Below are 8,293 nucleotides of genomic sequence, written 5' to 3'. Positions count from 1 at the left end.
GTGTGATATGAAAATTACCCACGATGGTTTTATTCTGGTAACTGCTATTGTCATACTTTGAAGATGCTATCAGGTAAATTATCCATCGCAGGAAGGCAACCTTTATTATTGTATAAACGTCACTCTAAAAATAGCATTGTGGAGGAATATTGCCAACGGCAATCTTCAAAGCCAAGGAAACATGACTCTTTTAGAAATAAATGTTTGATGGAAAACATCATTGGGTAACTTTATTTATTCCTTTTTGTCATCCTTTAGACATTAATATATTCTGTACACAAAATGTTCGGGATCACTTTTAAAAATAAATTTATTCGTATCAAAAGGCAAAAACCTTTGGAACATGAAATAGAGTGAAGTCGAACAATAACAAAACAAGTTTTGACCCACATTAAAATTTCATTCAAGCGTGTCGTGTACGATTACATAAAAACAATGTTTAAGTTCCAATGGTGCTAAATACTCAAAATGCTTCAGTGGGTTCAGCAACACTATCAAGAGTGTCCTCCATTGGCCCCAATAACAGCACGACATCAGCTTGGCATGCCGTGAATCAGACGTCATATAGCCATTTGTGGAATTTGTGGCCATTCTTGACGAAGTAAATCAGCAAGCTCCTTGACAGGAAGTACTCGAGCGGGCTAAGGACGGATAAAGACTAGGCTAATTCCTACGCTCGATAGTTTCTGCTTGGACGTAATCATTCACAAGTCTAGCTCAATGTGGTCGAGCATTTTCGTCAATCAGTACAACCTCAGGGCGACAGTACGCCCACGCCAAGCACGCTTCCTGCTACCTTGAAAGTCCACACAAAACCTGGACATATCAGTAAAAAGTCCGTAAAAAGTCGCCTCTGACGCTATATGGTGATAGCGTGTGAGTCAAGGTCTGTATTCCTCACTGTTTGTGCAGAAATTCTTCTTCCAGTTGCTTGACGGAAGTCATTATTTAATTAAGAGGAATTTGCAAACTGATTTCGCCTTGTAGGAATGCTTAAATAATTATCCTGCCGGCCTGTTGTACACCGTAGCCTACCCGATCGAGGTCCCTCGGTGTCGTATATCATGGTCATCTGGAATCGATTCAATAATCGAGAAATGACACTCTGTGACACATTGAAGTTCGTTGTGATTGTCCTGCTTGCATCATTCCTACTACTCGGCAAGCCTCTGTAGCTCTCATGTTACGTCTCATACTAATAAATGTTCAAAACAGGATGCAGAATGACAGGACATTCCGAAGAGTGAACACAGGAGTTTTAACATCGTTTTTGTATTTCGCCGAACATTTTGATTGATATAGCGGAAGTGTGAATGTTTTTGCATGTTTCCATGCGTGACAAACATCTCAATTATTGAGAAACAGCTCTGCGTATAGTCTGACTATTTTCAGTATCTCTATGTTTAACGCTTACTGTCATATTGAACACATGTACAGATGTTCCCCTGGAAATGATTAAACGTTGTTGTTTCCGTTTTATTCTACCATATTAAAACATGCCATTACCGTGAAAACCAGAGCAAACAAACCATTAATTTTTCTTATTAACGTCTATAGTGATAAACTTCCGGACATATGCATTCATATTCCTAAATTGACAGGAACATGTTGTTCAATAGCCATTGTATGTTTTGTTTTACGATTTTAATCATGTATTGATACCGGCATTGAAATGTAGAAAGTTTCATACATTTTTCATTCGTTATTGAAGATTTATTTTTCCTTTGAAGCATCAGCATGTCGTATCTAGAGCTGACGCTTTGATGTCATGGTATCCCGTCATCATACCTCAGACTTCGGTTGTTTTTCCATTTCCCTGTACCTCATGTTTGATCTACGTAGTTGTACTCTAGTGAAGAATATATATATATATATATAGTGAAAATATGTTAAATTCATCGTGTCCAGAAAACATATAAAAACTTAAAAAAAACTGGAAAACACGATGAGCTGAAAAACAATTGTATCTATGTACACAATGTATACCATCTGAAGCAGAAATGAAAGCGCTTATGTTTTACAGCTCATCGTGTTTTCCAGTTTTTTAAGTTTATATATATGATCAATGAAGTGATATATGTGCTTAAGTGACATAAAAAATGGAACTGATGATTTCAAAACTTCTATAATTTTGCAAATATTCATTAAAATAACATATCATATGCTGAAACACGAATGTAGTCAATATTTCTAGATATGCGACATTTTCACAATACATCTCTCGTCGCAAAGCTCTGACGCACAATTGCAACAATGGAAAAAATAGCCAGTCACAGTTCCGGTCACAATATAACTGTGATAGTAATTATGTGATGAATACAACGTACATAACGTCAGGAACTAGGATTGCTTTCAGATAAAAAAGAAAAGAGTCTTTACATGTAGTCGTTGTAAGACCTTAAGGAGCATTAGGATCTGTCAGAAATCCATATCAGGTCAGTTGTGGACAAGATATCCATTGGTACTAACTGTATGTAGTTTGATTCTAATAGCCCATCAATTAAAATACTTTTTCTAGAAGAAACACTTAAGTTTAGATGGAAGGTATTGCACCACATCCTATTTATCTGCATTGTTTGGCTCTAATACAAAATACAAATACAACCAAGATGTAACTACCTAATCCTGATGAGTATACAATGTCTTACATTCGTCTTCAATTTGTATCTTACGGCTAGCAAGATGTAGAATCTCATATTAACACTGCAGCTGTTGTATGATTCGTGCTTATATTACATGTACAACTGTAAGTTAACACTTTGTGGACTTAGTCATGTCTTCATTATCACTGGGACATAAGTGACACACAATCAACTAGAAATCAAATGGATATTCAATCATTCTCAGAGTTCGTCTGCAATATCTTCTCGAAATATACTCCAATTTAGTTTACTATCTCAAATTTATGGAATCAGATGTTCTCATCGAAAAACTTTTTCAATCTGTAGCTAATAGATTAATAAAAAGAAAAAAAAAGCAAAGTAAAAAAAAATTATCAAGTCGTGGCAGAGCTATTGTACTGGCCGGGTCAGCAATAAAATTTTATTGAGAATCTCAAGAAGTTCAATCAGAAATATCAAATATAAACGAAGAAGGTCTGTGGCATAAACGTGATATTGTTAACATGTAAACAAAAAATACTGACAGCTACGTCATGGTTAGATAGTATATTGCCTTCCGGGTAATAAAACTCCGATGGCAGGCTTTCATTGATAGTGGATGAAGTATTATTGACTTTTTTTTTGTAAGCAGCAGATGCAGTTGTGTCTGCTGACAATGATTGCGTTTTATGATGTCTTAGTAACAGACACAATCATATGTTTACTTTTTTATTACTATATATTTATAGACTGATCGAGACATCGCGTATAAAAGTGTTGTAAACAACTTGTTTATGACATCCACTTGTTCATAAGGGCTCTTGATACTTTCCCAACTCCACAGGAAAAGTCATTTCAAGGAGATGTAAATCAACAACTAAGGTTATTGCGTCATATGTCTGGCGGAAACTTACCACTTTAATTACGTCCGTAGCCGGAAGAGGCATAAAATTGACTTATTATGGCTATGTTTACCAAGAAGAAGAAGTGTATGTTAGCAGTACTATTATTTATAACGATATGCAATGCGTTGATCAATAGTAACAACATAACACAATAGTACAATACATTTTAAAAGTTAAAATGATATATATTGTTAACTACTTCTAGTATTTGCGTCCATCATTGTAAATAGCAAATAGATCTGAACTATGTTTGATTTATTGGAAAATAACGACACTGTATTGCGGATGTTCGATGTTAAATGTGCTTCTTTGAACATATGCGTGCGTTTCTAGCTTTTTAATTTGTTATTTTGTTATCACTTTGATATAATGTTTAGTATAATTCGTATAGAGATTACATACTCAGTGCTTTGAGATGTACAAAATATTGGTTTCTATTTAGCATGTAGACGCAAAGTGAATTCTGAATGGCATTATATAAAGTCGATAAACATGTAATTTTAAGCTATCTGAACAACCATCTCTCATGAAATATTCATCAGTACGTCATCTATTTACAATATGCAATACCAAATCTTTGGGTAGTGTTGATACGATATTTGGTAATGTAAGGTGAGAAGACACATTTTATATGATGGAGCAAATCCAGTGATGGGAACAGCCGAAACATGAAACGACCAGTGAGAGTATTATACCGTCAACAAAGTGCTGGACCCAGCTGCAATATTTTATGATTCTCTCATTTTTAAACTGTTTAGCGTTTTTGTAATAGGACGGCGGTAGACAAAAAGGTAAATAGTGAAAAATGATATCTAAAATCCGTTAATTCTGTACTCTTGCAAACTCTGTTAACTTCGCGTAGACTTCGAGCACTGAACTTGGTCAGATGCTCATACATAAACAAAATTACAACAATTATCCATCCTATTTCAAATTAAAAGGTAAGAAGTAAATAATTTGTCTGTAAATAATACAAAAACCGGATGCTTTGATCAGTCGAATACTAGAATAACAAGTCACTGAAATCTAGATAGTATGTTTCCTCTATTTGGTGATGTGAGAATGTGAGAAAATAAGATGGAAGGATGCAAAACATTTAATGCTTTCATGTTTTCACAATACGTCAAACCTCTAACATTTTCCCTGCGTTATCCAATCCCCCCAAAAGAAGTAAATCTGACGAATTAAAGCACTATTTATATGTGAAATATTGCTCCCATCAGTACTGTGAAATATTTTGTGAGAGCTATATTCTGACTGTAGCAGTGATAAGAGTTGAATTATTAATCTCAGTGTTCTACACGGATCTTGGTTTATTTATCGATTACATTTGATTATGCCAACGACTCGATGTTTTGTTCCGAAATAACGAATTGTATTTTACCAAGAAATTAGAAAGATCATGAAAACTTAATGGGCTGATTTGCATCGTCAGTTCATCACTCTAACATGCTCCACAGCCTACCTAGATTACTTTACTACAAATAAATGACATAAAGATGAATTATTCCTTTCCAAGCAAACTTAGTCTGATCCTGTCACATTCTTTGGTAAAGAGTCAATTTCATGCTTGTCTAGGCGAGGAGATCAAGTATGGTGATTACTGTTATAACAGAGCGTGATGATGGTCTGCGTGTTAACGCTTTCCAGGAAAATCGCTCTCTTGATTAATGACGTGGACGATGGGTTTGGTTCACCTCTAATCTACAGTGTTCATGCCGTGTTCTTTAAGCTTGGAATCTAAAATATTTTCTTTTCATTTCATTTTGTATTTAAATCTATTATTACGTCTACCGAACTGAAAAAAAATGTTTCTGTCATATTGTTGCTTTATTTTGGTTAAGTGTGTTTAAGCAAGAATCAGAATTTGTTTAAATTGGCCATTAATATAAAATCTTTTTCATTATCCCAGTACCATTTATATTGATTATATATGACACGTGATTACAGAAGCTACATTAGTGTGTGGTAGTTTTGTTTACATTTGCACAGAAATCATATAAAGGCTTTGTTAAGAGTGGTCTTGTGTTAACGTTGTAAACGGAAACTTATAATAACCATAAGTTAAACAAACAAATGAACAATTAAAAAAGATAAATAAAACTATTAATACACTGTATATAAGGGAACAGAAAACAGGCTGTCAGTTTGTATTTATATCTGTCTTTGTATATTATATTAATTGGCAAGCAGTTTAAATATTGCCAATGACACTGAAATCAACGAGAATATATATATACACACACACACATATATATATCATATATATAATAGCAGTATATATCGTTCAACTAGAAAGGATTATACATTCCTCCTCCTCCCCTCGTCCCCTCTTTCTACTCCCCCCCCCCCCCACCTCCACACACACACATACCAAGATATATTAAACCCAAAACTAGTGTTGATAGGATTATACACATGCATGTAGAATGAAACTATTCATTGCAATGTACACATTTGGACACAGCAACACGTTATTAAACAAACATTGTACGTTATAAAATAAAGTTTAGGACAGTTACAAATATTTCTGATTTTCTAATATGGTAGAGATGAAAAGAAGAAAAGTTTATTAGTATTATTCAAGCGTTACTAGTTCTGATAGCTTCAAATAAAATATCTCCTCTCTTGTCAAAAGGAAAATTACATTAGGCACGTGGCCCAGACGATATCTGTCTAATGATATATATACACAGGGATTCTATCTAAAGTAAACCTAAGATTTGTTATTGATTGACAAACTAATGCAGGCAAAATTTAGAATATTAATAACATGAACTTCATTGCAATAATGATTTATCAATAATAACAAAAAAAAAGGAGAAAAAACATTTTTATTTTGGGATTCTCTGTAATTAGTGATTAACCCACCTAGCTTTGAATTATAGATAGAAAGTCCATTATCCTCTTTACACTATATGTAAACGAGATCATCGATTCAAAATACTTAAAATACTGATAAGTGATTCACATAAAGATTTAAATATTTTGATCGTAACCTGAGGTTATCAGATTATGAAATGATGACAGCGGTATGTACGTAATCGTCTTGCTAACATTAGCTCATAACTTTTGCTTAAGGTTTCATCTGATAGCCTAGATGTCACATAAAATTCCCGGCATTCTTTCTGACAGAATCTCAAGTATATAGTAAACGGTTTGTTTATAGAAACCACTGTATAAAGTTTAAAGTGTTACATCGTTACATCTAAATCAAGAATGTATCGACCAAAATAACACAGCTAGACGTGATGGAGCATAAAGCAGTTTTGCAATTCAGAATTAGTAAGTTGTTTGGAATATATATACATATCAATTACTCTAATAGTTGATATTCCGTCGTCCTCTGTAGATGTCGGTTAAAAGATTAGAGTTGATGTGCATTACAACAGTATGCATCATAATGAACAACCTCATTTCCGAAATACCTTTAACACGAAACCTGTTCGTGATTATCATTGCCTGTTAGTATTTTGAATCAAGGTTACATTTAAGTGTTCAACACACAGGAAGTTATCACAATAATAACAAACCACAAATGTCCAATTACCTGAGTACTGTTTAGAGTTGTCTTCAATGTCCAAAGAAATTAACTGTCATTCTGAAACATCCTTAACACACTTAAAACGTCTTTAAAGCCAGACAAGAATTGTTGAATTCATGTATTTATATCTATAATTATTTAATTGGTGACACACACATGAGATTTAAGTTCTACTGTAGGTATGTTTTAACATAGACGTGATAATTGCTAAAACAGTCTATATACAAACGTGCCAAAATAATTTTCATGTTACATTTAACAACCCCTATCGTCACGACCACATTTCGGAAATAAATACTGGCGTTGCTTTATTTTATTTTATTTAATGACTATCTTCGTGTCATCAACGGTCATTACACCGTATGTCGCCTTACAATTCTCTAAGCCTACATCCTTGGTCATCTGGTCTATAATGGTGTTACCTGTATTTCTTTAATGTCACAAAACTCTATATATTGTGTCTCTTTAGCCTATCTATCGCAAATCGAGACATTTATGGGCATTGCCTTTTTTTCTAGGTTTATGCCGCCCACAATTTGCTATAACGTAAGTGACGTTCATCATCAAGGTTTACAGTAATCAAATGAAATATGTGTGATTGTGCTATTCTTTCTATTGTGGGGTTTAATACATCCTTAAATATCGGGATAACAAATATGTTCTGATGGTTGCCTTAACAATATTTTTCCATGATACATTCAGAGAGGATTAAGAAAAGAAGCACTAATGCACAGCTGTCACGGTGAGCTGCAGATAATGACAGACAATTAAGCACCACAGATTCCATGTACAGGCAACATATGTCTTCATTCCTCTTTGTGCGATATAAAGTAAGATATGATAATATATGATAAGCATTGGAGCGGTAATATGGTAAAGGGACGGGGGCCGAACAGGGGATAATTGTGGAAGGATTACTCAAATATAATAAAGAAAAACCAAAAACCTGGAAAATACCAATATGCGAATGTAATCATAATCTGAACTCAAATTCAGTAAAACTAAGGCAAAATATGGACCAGGTGTTACGGAAAGTTGAGCGTCTTATGCGTCATCGACGACACTCGCCATGTAAACCTTAGTCAATCAAAGTACATATTGTCACGTTCTGAAATGAGAACAAGGTATACAACAATGGAACCAACAGGCCAATTAACAACTGTTAAACACGTCCAGCTCAATACTGCATAAAGACATGAATTATTACAAACTTTTTTGTATGCAAATTTATTTTTCATGATGCT

Source organism: Ylistrum balloti, unplaced genomic scaffold, assembly GCF_031769215.1.
Source record: "Ylistrum balloti isolate Yb309-2 unplaced genomic scaffold, AGI_CSIRO_Ybal_v1 Utg369964, whole genome shotgun sequence".
Classification (NCBI taxonomy): domain Eukaryota; kingdom Metazoa; phylum Mollusca; class Bivalvia; order Pectinida; family Pectinidae; genus Ylistrum; species Ylistrum balloti.
This window is presented reverse-complemented; position numbering follows the sequence as displayed.